Source organism: Ranitomeya variabilis, chromosome 1, assembly GCF_051348905.1.
Source record: "Ranitomeya variabilis isolate aRanVar5 chromosome 1, aRanVar5.hap1, whole genome shotgun sequence".
In the NCBI taxonomy this organism is placed as follows: Eukaryota; Metazoa; Chordata; class Amphibia; order Anura; family Dendrobatidae; genus Ranitomeya; species Ranitomeya variabilis.
The window spans coordinates 265,483,556-265,496,492 of NC_135232.1; the positions used below are offsets into that span (position 1 = coordinate 265,483,556).

At 44.1% G+C, this 12,937-nt stretch overlaps 1 long non-coding RNA gene across 3 annotated transcripts in view; it reads left to right on the forward strand.

The window, feature by feature from the left end:
• The first annotated feature begins 4,761 nt into the window (after positions 1-4,761).
• LOC143793909 (uncharacterized) overlaps positions 4,762-12,937 on the forward strand; it is a 34,547-nt gene continuing 26,371 nt past the window's right edge. Inside the window, exons 1-2 of one of the 3 annotated variants that reach the window (XR_013220329.1) lie at positions 4,762-4,822; positions 10,043-10,293. This is a non-coding gene — a long non-coding RNA (uncharacterized LOC143793909). Of the gene's footprint in view, positions 4,827-8,641; positions 8,892-10,042; positions 10,294-12,937 lie in introns of those variants that run through there. The other 2 variants (XR_013220330.1, XR_013220331.1) reach the window with 2 other exon arrangements.

The window sequence follows — 12,937 nt, forward strand, 5'->3', positions numbered from 1 at the left end:
AGAAGCAGCTAGACAGCAATTAAGGGCTAGGCAGCAAAACTCTGAAGGAAAAAAAAAATAAAAAATTTTCCTTGAACACTTCTTTTCCTCCTGCTTCAGCCCAAACAATTAACACTTTGTGGGCCGGCTATACTGTCATGAATCCCCAATGGCTAGGGATAGCACAGGATAAGCAAAGTATAATAAATATCGGACGAGCTCTAGGGTGATGGAACCTGGGCTGACCGCTGCCCTACGCCTGACAAACGCAACTAGAGATAGCCAGGGAGCGTGCCTACGTTGGTTCTAGACGCCACGCACCAGCCTAAGAGCTAACTAGTACTGCAGAGAAAACAAAGACCTCACTTGCCTCCAGAGGAATTAACCCCAAATATATAGTTGCCCCCCACATGTATTGACGGTGAAATGAGAGGAAGGCACATACATAGAGATGATGTATATAGCTTTAGCAAATAGAGGCCCGCTGAAAACTAGAAAGCAGAATGACACAAAAGGGGACTGAGCGGTCAGCAAAAAACCCTAACCAAAAAAAACATCCTGAGATTACAAGAACCCATGTGCCAACTCATGGCACATGGGGAGAACCTCAGTCCACTAGAGCAACCAGCTAACAAAGAGACATTCTAAGCAAGCTGGACAAAAAACCAAACAACTGAAAATCAGCACTTAGCTTATCCTGAAAGATCTGGGAGCAGGTAGGCAGGAACCAAACAGAGCACATCTGAACACATTGCTAGCCGGCAAGGGAAATGACAGAGAGGCCAGGTAAAATAGGAAACACCCAGCCTCTGATGGACAGATGGAAACCAAAGGCCGCAACCCACCAAAGTCACCCAGTACCAGCAGTAACCACCAGAGGGAGCCCGCAAACAGAATCCACAACAGGGGAGATGATGAGGAGCTGTGTGGGGAATGGAGGATGATGAGGAGCTGTCTGGGGAATGGGGGTTGATGAGACGCTGTGTGGGGAATGGGGAGATGATGAGGAGCTGTGTGGGGAATGGGGGATGATGAGGAGCTGAGTGGGGAATAGGGGAATGATGGGGAGCTGTGTGGGGAATGGGGGATGATGAGGAGCTGTGTGGGGAATAGGGGGATGATGAGACGCTGTGTGGGGAATGGGTGATGATGAGGAGCTGTGTGGGGAATGGGGGCTGATGAGACGCTGTGTGGGGAATGGGGGATGAGGAGCTGTGTGGGGAATAGGGGGATGATGAGACGCTGTGTGGGGAATGGGGATGATGAGGAGCTGTGTGGGGAATGGGGGATGATGAGGAGCTGTGTGGGGAATAGGGGGATGATGAGACGCTGTGTGGGGAATGGGTGATGATGAGGAGCTGTGTGGGGAATGGGGGCTGATGAGATGCTGTGTGGGGAATGGGGGCTGATGAGACGCTGTGTGGGAAATGGGGAGATGATGAGACGCTGTGTGGGGAATGGAGGATGATGAGGAGCTGTGTGGGGAATGGGGGCTGATGAGACGCTGTGTGGGGAATGGGGGATGAGGAGCTGTGTGGGGAATAGGGGGATGATGAGACGCTGTGTGGGGAATGGGGATGATGAGGAGCTGTGTGGGGAATGGGGGATGATGAGGAGCTGTGTGGGGAATAGGGGGATGATGAGACGCTGTGTGGGGAATGGGTGATGATGAGGAACTGTGTGGGGAATGGGGGCTGATGAGATGCTGTGTGGGGAATGGGGGCTGATGAGACGCTGTGTGGGAAATGGGGAGATGATGAGACGCTGTGTGGGGAATGGGGGCTGATGAGACGCTGTGTGGGGAATGGGGGATGATGAGGAGCTGTGTGGGGAATAGGGGGATGATGAGACGCTGTGTGGGGAATGGGGGATGATGAGGAGCTGTGTGCGGAAAGGGGGCTGATGAGATGCTGTGTGGGGAATGGGGGCTGGTGAGACACTGTGTGAGAAATGGGGAGATGATGAGACTCTGTGTGGGGAATGGGGGATGATGAGATGCTGTGTGGGGAATGGGGGATGATGAGATGCTGTGTGGGGAATGGGGGATGATGAGACGCTGTGTGGAGAATGGGGAGATGATGAGACCCTGTGTGGGGAATAAGGGGATGATGAGGAGCTGTGTGGGGAATAGGGGGATGATGAGGAGCTGTGTGGGGAATAGGGGGATGATGAGACGCTGTGTGGGGAATAGGGGGATGATGAGACACTGTGTGGGGAATAGGTGGCTGATGAGACGCTGTGTGGGGAATGGGGGGATGATGAGATGCTGTGTGGGGAATGGGGGGAATGATGAGGAGCTGTGTGGGGAATGGGGGGATTTATTGTGTGGGGAGATTTGGAGAGGAGATGGGGGGATTTAAGGACACAAAATGAAGAGCAAAGGGGGAGATGGGGGCATATATGAGGAAACAGTACAGGGGAATGGGTTGGCATGTATGAGGAAACATGTATGCGGGTGACTGCAGACTTCTGAATTCTCACAGTGCGCACTGCACGCTGTCAGGATTCTCTCGTGCTGGCGATTTACATACATGCGGTCACATGCTGACTAGACATGTGTGGCCTCACTCAATGAAAATGAACTGAGCGAGGCCGGGCACGTCTAGTCGGAATGTGGTCAGAAGTATACAAATCACATGCTTGTGCTGACATGACTGTCCACAGGCAAGGGAGAATCCTAAAAATGTGCAGCGCATTAGTTGTGAGAATTCGGAAGCTGCGATGTCAGGATTCAGCTCTGCAGGTTTCAGTAGTCGTCACATGGACACTTCATTCATATGCGACTGTCATACTTATGGTCCTGTGACAAGGAGCTTCTTTTCTGCTTCTCTGTTTTTCACTGAACACTGAGAGCATCAGGGGGAGGAGCTTGTGGGTACATGACTAAGTGTGAAAATCACATATGTCCTGGGGGGGGGCTGGGGCGCCGAAATGAATTCTTGCCCAGGGTGCCAGAAACCCTAGATATGCCTCTGTGTCTGCGAATAGCCATGACATGTTACTTAGTGAGTTCGCCAATAAATGTACCGTATTTGTTATCTTTCCAGCACCTTTGCCACTGATACCTCTGTTATTTTTTTTTTTCACATTGCATAGTCTCATGCCCATTCTTTTTTCTACGTGGTGAACACATTTTTTTTTCACGACAGTAGCTTCATCTTCATGAAGATTCTCATTTATAATTTTGTGAAACATTTTGCTGTCCCTGACGTCAATAAATATAATTTTCGTAAAGAGCTTTGTGCTTCTTCTGTGATCTCAAAAACATTTAAAAGATAGTATTGATCTCCATTTTACCTGCACTGCCTTTGTGATTTATGGAGCAAGTTTCTTTGTGTGTTTCATACCATTCATTGTATTCCTCAATATTGTCGTCCTTTCTTTTGTTCCACACACTACACGTTTGACACATCCTATGTTTTCCAATTAGAGTAGGCAGAGCAAATAAAGATGAGAATCCTCTTTTTTTCCATGTTCTGTTGCCAGAAACTGTTAGATGTGTTGCACCATTTCCAGCTTCTTCATTCTTTGTTTTTTCTTTGTCAACTGCTTGCGTTAAAATGCAGATGCTGATTATATATATATATATATATATATATATTTATTTTTTTATTTATTTTCTTTCAAGGCAAGCGTAATAAGTGTTTATAGCCATGCCATGACAAATGTCCATCAAGCCGCTAAATAAATTTTGGCCTTCTTGTCCAACACCTAAAAGTCAAAAAAACAAACACAATGCGACGGTTGATATCAAATGCCTTGTCAATAATTGGCGAGGCATTGATGTAAACATTGTTACAGCAGCACGTGACCTTCATTTTAAATCCTACAGCTCATTGTGGCATCTGAGAGAATTTTACATTCTTTTTGCAAATTTTGCATATTACGAGTGATACAATTGTTGAAAATGTGAAAAAAATTAGAATGCAGTAACCAAATTCTCTCTAAATGGGCAACTCGATATTTTTAGAAGTTCTTTTCTTTTTCTGACGTGTTTGCAAACTGTGAATCCTGTTCACTCATGTGCTGGTTGTCTCAAAACATATGTTTTTTAGAACGATATGGATGTGCTTTATAGTCTCTCAACCCTCTCAATAACTTTGTTAGCGTCCACTCGCCTCCACGTTCCTCACAGATCGCAACCAGAATACAGCTTTCAGCATTGAAGCTGCTGAGGTAAAGTGAAAGCTGAGCTCAGATTGGTTGCTATGGACAACTAGAACAGTATGACTGTGAAGCACTTTTCATAAATGAGATTTGAGATCCTTCAGGAAACATTTTCTGCTTCATATACATAGATTCACCTATTAGATCTCTGATCAGGGTGAGGTGATTACTAAGGGTCATGATACTAAAGGCCCCGTCTCACATAGCGAGATCGCTAGCGAGATCGCTGCCGAGTCACAAGTTTTGTGACGCAACAGCGACCTCAGTAGCGATCTCGCTATGTTTGACACGTACCAGCGACCAGGCCCCTGCTGCGAGATCGCTGGTCGTGTCGGAATGGCCTGGACCTTTTTTTGGTCGTTGAGGTCCCGCTGACATCGCTGAATCGGTGTGTGTGACACGGATTCAGCGATGTCTTCACTGGTAACCAGGGTAAACATCGGGTTACTAAGCGCGGCCCTGCGCTTAGTAACCCGATGTTTACCCTGGTTACCATTGTAAAATGTAAAAAAAAAAAACACTACATACTCACCTTCGCATCCCCCGGCGTCCGCTTCCCACACTGACTGAGCGCCGTAAAGTGAAAGTGAAAGCACAGCACAGCGGTGACGTCACCGCTCTGCTGTTAAGGCCGGCGCTCAGTCAGTGCGGGAAGCAGACGCCGGGGGACGCGAATGTAAGTATGTAGTGTTTGTTATTTTACATTTTACACTGGTAACCAGGGTAAACATCGGGTTACTAAGCGCGGCCCTGCGCTTAGTAAACCGATGTTTACCCTGGTTACCAGGGGACCTCGGCATCGTTGGTCGCTGGAGAGCGGTCTGTGTGACAGCTCCCCAGCGACCACACAGCGACTAAACAGCGATGCTGCAGCGATCAGCATCGTTGTCTGTATCGCTGCAGCGTTGCTGTGTGTGACGGGGCCTTAAGGACTGCTTTTTAAAATGCCTAGGGCAAGTTAATCCAAAAGCTAAGAAGGCATACACATACATAAGGCCGAAGGAATGCTCCATTGTAATGTAACAAAATAAAAAACCAAGGGGGGTGAATACTTTTGCAAGCCACTGTATATTCTCCCTCTATTTCACAGACTTGTCTAAATGTTTTTGAGTAAACTTTAAAAATGCTTGAACTTGGCTTCTATAATGAAGTTTATTTGAAATGGTAAGCGTCATCGTGTCTCTAAGCGTGTCCTTGTCTCCCACAGGACGCAGGGGGGTCTTTGTGTCCCTGACATTGTTGGATACTATTGGGCGGCCCATTTCTGTAGGATTCCCTTGTGGGTCTCTTTGTGGGCATTTAACAACTGAATGGAAATAGAAAAGCTATGGCTAGCCCCAATCCATCCAAATGCGTTTTTATGGACAAACAAGCCCACCAGAGTTTCAGTTCCGCTATTGGGTCCCATGCATTTTGTGAGGGAGGTTTGACTAACGTGTATGAGGAAGTTTAACTTGGCCTCTTGCAACTCACCAATTATATAATTTATTTATCAACCTTTGATACCAAATAGCATGGATCCTGCAATGGTTCATCCATGGATTCGGGTGAGTTTGTTCAGATTTGCGGACTTGGTAGATGGGGACACACTGAAGGTTCTTACGTTTGATGATATCAAGGCTAGATTTAATGTATCTAGCGGAGTTCTTTCAGTTTATGCAGACTAAGCACCTTGCTTTGTCGCTATATGGATCATCAAAGGTGTCCTCACCGTCTGAGAGGATTTTCAAAAGGGGCCCATCAACCAAGGGATTAATCTCAGAAATATATAAGATAATAAACCATCCCCGTGGATTTGGCAAATTAAACATCCGTATATTAGTAGATGGGAGTCTATTTTTGGGAGGGGTCTGTCGCCTCAAACCTGGCAACATATTTGGGATAAGGCAGCTAAGTCTTCTATTTGCACTCTCTATAAGGAGAATCAGTACAAGATTTTGATGTTCTGGTACCACACCCCGGATTTCCTCCATATATTGAACCCTCAGCTCTCGAACCTCTCTTGGCGTTGTGGCTCCGAGGCTGGTACTCAATATCACATTTTTTGGCCTTGCTCGGAGATCATTAGTTTTTGGGAAAAAGTAAGAGTCTTAACTTGCAGTGTTCTTTTTGTGGAGGTTGAATTGGATACTGACATTTTTCTCCTTAATGTCTCTCCTAGAGGAATGAGGACAAATTTGGCTAAGCTGCCATTACATATTCTCACTGCGGTGCAGTGTTTGATAGTGCTTACCTGGAACTAGAACTCTCCTCCTTCCCACCAACACTTACTAAATCGAATTGCTGACATCCATAGAATGGAATATTCATGACGGCGTTGCTAAGAGCTGGAGTGGATGGATTTGATGCAATTTGGGCCCCTTAGGACTATTATTGGGCTCAGGTTGGTGGTTAGGACTTTTCTGTCTTAATATCTCGAGACAGTTTGTGCTTTTTTCCCCTTTTCCTTATCCCTTCCTGTCTGTCTGGTCTTTTTTATATTTGTTTAGGTATCAGCTAGTAGATTAAAGGATAGAGCCAACATATATATTGGAATCAAGCATTTTTTAAGGATTTACTTCTAAACTGGTTTTTGAGTCCATCACTAATCATTTCAGTTTAGGATCCATTAGGGGAGTGTTCCCTCATATTACATTTCATGTATCTATATTTTCATTGTATTTTGACTGATGCCTGGATTGTAACATTTGGCCTATTTTGGTCTTTTGTTTATAATTGTATAAATATAAAACTTAATAAAAATCTACAGTTAAAAAAAAAAACATGCTTGAACTTGCTTTTTGTGCAGCAATGGGGTCTTGCGTGGTGAGCGTGCATAGAGGTCATGGAGGTTTTAGTGCATTGCTTATAGTTTTCTTTGAAACAATTGTACCTGCTGATTCCACGTCTTTCTGTATGTCTCCAAAAGTGGTCCTCAGCTCTTGGACAACTCTTCTGATAATTCTTTTCACTCCTCTGTCTAAAATCTTGCAGGGAGTATCTGGTCGTGGCCGGTTTATGGTGAAATTATGCTCTTGCCACTTCTGGCTTCTGGCCCCAACAGTGCTCACTGGAGCCTGCGCTAGTTTAGATATTCTTCTGTATCTAATGCCATTAGCATGTTTTGCAGCAATGAGGTTGCAAAGGTTTTGAGAAAACTCACTGGTTTAACCCATCATGAGATGTTTCTTGTATGGTACCTTGGTAATGAGACACCTTTTTAATAGGCCATCAGTTGAACTAGCTGATATTTTTTTTTTACTAAGTGGCAAGATTTCTTTCTAATTACTGATAGTTCAGTTTCAGCTGGAGTCAAGACTTTCCATGGCTTTTTGCCCCTTTCTTTCTTCAGGAGTTCAATACTTTTCCTTGTGTAATTTCTCATTATTACGCATAACTTAATTTATGAAATCTATGGTTTGATTTCTTGTCAATAGGACCTTTAGTAATATAATTGGTTGGAAAATTAGCGACCTGTTCAATACTTATTTCTCCCCGTGTATGTGTTCTATCATTTTAGTAATATTTGTGCAAGGTTCTGAAAAAATGGCAGCTTTTGGAAAGATACTGTACTTTACTGAGTATTTTTGAACATGCATTTATCCTATAAAAATATTTGCACATTTGCAAATATTTTTATAGGCTAATGCATGTGCAAAATATAGCTATATTAATGTGTAATGTAATTTTTCCAAGTGCAATATGCACATCGAAATTGGCTAATCCAGATAGGTGGTGGTACCATAATCTTAAATATTATTTAGAAGATGAGGCATAAAGATATAAACTACTGAAATTTTAAATGGCTGATCCCACACTAAACATGTATATTAAGAAAACGATATCATAGGGATATGTGTAATGAAAATGGTGCTCTAAAAATGTACCTACAAAAATGCATAAAACAGAAAAAGTCGAGCTGAATCCATGGTGTGGCTTCCTATTTGAGCCAAGCATTGTCCAGTGATATGTTATTGAACTCAGTATGACAGGTCTGTCAGATTTTGCAGGTATTTTGGTGTTGAGCCAAGATGGGATAATTGTTCTTTGTAATCCCTCTCTGTTGTGCGGAAGCAGTTTTTGATATCAGACCTTTTCCCCGTACACAATGCCCATCACGCAATCTGCCTGGTGCCCCAGATGTAAAAAGCTGATTTTTATTTTTTTTCCAAGCTCTGCTTGGATTAACGAGATCTCAGATGCACAACTCAGAGTGAACAAAACCCCCTGAGATTAGAGGGCCAGTTATCGTATTCACTGAGGTTTAGCATTTCTGTCCGGGGATTATGGAGGCTTTTTTTCTCTCCCATAAAATAGTTTGTGTTATAAGGTGGCAGCTTTGGAGGGAGGAAATAAAGGTATTTAAAACACAGACAAGTCAAGGAATGAAAGGAAAATACTTTAAGCTAAAAGTATTAAAGGTAAAGGGGGTCTCTTGGACTAGATGAGATGTTTTATAAAGCGAGCAATCATATTAGAGAGAGACAGTGCGCCGGGAGCACTACAGGGACATACTTTCGGTATGTCATCCAGAAAGGAAAGTATTAAAAAGAAGACACAGCGTTCCTTCTCTATTGAAAGCATCCTCTCTCTTCCATCACCAAAAATAAAACAAAAGCCTAATAGTGTTCAGCAGGGATCAACATGGGTGCCAAGTGGGCAATGCCAAGTAAGCACATGTCAAAATAACTCCGCTGTACCTGGCTGCAACTGTTGCTGCTGTGCCCATTCCAACCACCACTGTGGACAGGAACCGTCATGGCTCAGTGAGTACAATGCTCCTACTTCTGTGCAATATAACTCTTGTTATAAAGATACTGAAGGTTGTTTTACTCGTCATTGTACTTCTATAGCTAGATACCTTTTGTAATGTAAGCAAAATTAGGCATACATGTACCATGGCTCTTTGTATTAATCTCTGGCAGGTCATCTGTAGAAAATCATTACTTTATGTTTAGTATGTACATTTTATACTTTGTGAGTTCTAAGAAGAAAATCTTCATTCCAATTTCTTGATATGTTTGTTGAGAGTTTTCTTATGGTTTTATATCATTACGGTTTTATTTTTACAGGCTGTGGAATGTCGTAGTGTTCTATGAAGGAATTATTGTTTGTGAGGGTGATTTCATATGTGAAATTTGAGTGCATTTGTTTATGCAGTTTCTGAATATAATGTAAGGAGTGGATTATAAAAGGAGGAAAAGCATGCAGTAAAAAAAATCTACTTCTATTTTTTGACAATTCCACTTAGTTTTAGCTTTAAAAATTGCAATAACATAGAACGTATGAAAGTCTATTTGTGCCTATTATTCTACAAATTATCATCTAATCCTTTATATTGCTTTTCTACAATATTTCAGTCTAGTTTTACAAACAGTGTAAATTAGAAACATATAGAACATATTATCTCCGACTACAGCTCCGCACTTTTGTCAAAATATTGTAATATTGTTACTTACAGTCCCAAAAATTCCAGAATGGACAATATGCAATAACTTGATGCATTCATTGTAAGTAATTTCCTAAGTTATTGGGATCTGAATCCCTCCATGAAGAAATAAATGAGACAATAAGCCTATAAGGCTGAAGTAAAATACCTTGCAGCTTGTAAGCAGCATGAGAACACAGGTCTATGTCTTTATAGCCTACATTCACAGAATAGCATTCTCCCAGAGGTCAACGTAGTGCCCGCTAGCACCACTACAGTATTGGCTTCAGCAACCAGTGACTGTATTTTGCTGATGCACCCCAAATTGAAGTAGTAGGTACTTGCAAAGTAAATTATTTTAGTGATTTCATTACATTAAAAGTTCCAAAAAGAACTGATACTGTAAATGTATTTTACATCATATGTATTATTTTCATATACGTTTAAACTTTTGACTTTTTTTTTTCTCAAAATACAACTACAACACAGACTCTCAGTTACACTGGCCTGTACAGATAGTCCATACAGTCCCTGAAGATGGAGGAAAACGTATTCAAAGTGGAGTCCAATCAATCAATAGTATGCCAGTCATTCAGCGCAGGACTCGTCGTCACCGTACAATATTCACAGAAGAACAGTTACAGGCTCTGGAAGAAACTTTCCATCAAAACCAGTATCCAGATGTAATTGCTCGAGAACAGTTAGCTGGCCGAATCCATCTTAGAGAGGAGAGAGTAGAGGTAAGGTACACTATTAAAACAACTAAAAACACAATCTACTAAACAGGAAGAAAGTGTACGATGACAATCTGGTAATGCATGGAATGGGCAGATAATACAAAAAGTATATGAAAGTCATAGAAAATATGCTGCCATTAATATAAATTTGAATGGAAATCTTAAAATGGAAATCTTAGGAATTCAAAAGATTGCATCCACACAAGTATATTAAAGGGGTAAAGGAACCTCCAATCAACAAACTAAAAAACCCACAACATAGTAACCCATCTGGGAGGTTTTACAAACTTTTAAAGTTATTGTTATTGTTGCAATGACTAGCATCAGTAGTACAAAATAAAATAAAAATACCTTAATACTTACTCTCCTGTGATGTTGGCGCTATGTCTCCCAGCAGTCACATAACATTTTGTCACATGGCTGCTGATTGGCTGAAGCCTTCACTATTATGGAAGTCTGCCCTGATGTAACAGCAAAAGCTGCAGCGGATCAGTGGTCATTGATTGGCTGTGGTGGTTATGTGACATAATGATGTGACGGCGGGGAGACTTAGCGCTTGGCTGGGAGGGAAGTATTATGTTTTTTTTTATTCTGCTCTGCAGAGCTATGAGGGAGGTGTTGTCTCGGAGTATTACAACTAGTACAAGGGGAGGAAAACATTTGTGGTTTCAAAGAGGTCCAGGTATGCACATCAAAGTTTCAGCACTGAATATACAAAATTTCATACATTTTTGGTCTATTTGTTCAGTTTTACCATCAGTGTGCAACTTTTTTTTCATATACATTAACTTTTCCTACTTATTAAACAACTAGATGTTTCCAGCCAGCTAACGCTCGGCACGTTCATTGCTATCTAATTAACGCTGCTGGTGATTAAACTAAAGTAAATAATGACAACATTCAATAGCGCTTACGCAGGTGGTAAATTAACTTAAAATGAAGTTAATAACAATAGTGTGGTAATGTGGAGGGGGGCGGGATTGTGTGTGGTGATGTGGTGGGGGGCAGGATTATGTGTGGTAATGTAGTGGGGGGACGGGATTGTGTGTGGTAATGTGGTGGGGGGCGGGATTATGTGTGGTAATGTGGTGGGGGGCAGGATTATGTGTGGTAATGGGGTGGGGGGGGCAGGATTATGTGTGGTAATGGGGTGGGGGGGCCGGATTATGTGTGGTGATGGGTAGGGGGCGGGATTATGTATGGTGATGTGGTGGGAGGGTGGGATTATGTGTGGTGATGGGGTGGGGGGCGGGATTATGTGTGGTGATAAGGTGGGGGGCGGGATTATGTGTGGTGATAAGTTGGGGGGAGGGATTATGTGTAGTAATGTGGTGGGGGCGGGATTATGTGTGGTTGGGGCGGGATTATGTGTGTTGATGGGGTGGGGGGCAAGATTATGTGTGGTGATGGGGTGGGGGGTATTATCTGTAGTAATGTGGTGGGGGGCGGGATTGTGCGTGGTAATGTGGTGGGGGGCAGGATTATGTGTGGTAATGTGGTGGGGGGGCGGGATTATGTGTGGTAATGTGGTGGGGGGCGGGATTATGTGTGGTAATGTGGTGGGGGGCGGGATTATGTGTGGTGGGGGCGGGATTATGTGTGGTGGGGGCGGGATTATGTGTGGTGATGGGGTAGGGGGCGGGATTATGTGTGGTGATGGGGTAGGGGGCGGGATTATGTGTGGTGATGGGGTGGGGGGCAGGATTGTGTGGTAATGTGCTGGGGGGCGGGATTATGCGTGGTAATGTGCTGGGGGGCAGGATTATGCGTGGTAATGTGCTGGGGGGTATTATCTGTAGTAATGTGGTGGGGGCGGGATTGTCTGTGGTAATGTGGTGGGGGGGCGGGATTATGTGTGGTAATGTGGTGGGGGGGTGAGATTATGTGTGGTGATGTGGTGGGGGCGGGATTATGTGTGGTGATGTGTTGAAGGGGCGGGATTTGTGGGGGGCGGGATTGTGTGTGGTGATGTGGTGGGGGGGTGAGATTATGTGTGGTAATGTGGTGGGGGGCGGGATTATGTGTGGTAATGTGGTGGGGGGCGGGATTATGTGTGGTAATGTGGTGATGTGTTGAAGGGGTGGGATTTGTGGGGGGCGGGATTATGTGTGGTAATGTGGTGGGGGGTGAGATTATGTGTGGTAATGTGGTGGGGGGCGGGATTATGTGTGGTAATGTGGTGGGGGGCGGGATTATGTGTGGTAATGTGGTGGGGGGCAGGATTATGTGTGGTAATGTGGTGGGGGGCAGGATTATGTGTGGTGATGTTTTGAAGGGGCGGGATTTGTGGGGGGCGGGATTGTGTGTGGTGATGTGGTGGGGGGGCAGGATTATGTGTGGAAATGTGGTGGGGGGGCGGAATTGTGTGTGGTAATGTGGTGGGGGGCGAGATTATGTGTGGAAATGTGGTGGGGGCGGGATTGTGTGTGGTAATGTGGTGGGGGTGCGGTATTATGTGTGGTGATGTTTTGGGGGGCGGGATTTTTTTTTTTTAATGGGGTGGGGGGCGGGATTATGTGTGGCAATGTGGTGGGGGGGCGGGATTATGTGTGGTAATGGGGTGGGGGGGCGGGATTATGTGTGGTAATGGGGTGGGGGGCAGGATTGTGTGGTAATGGGGTGGGGGGCGGAATTATGTGTGGTGATG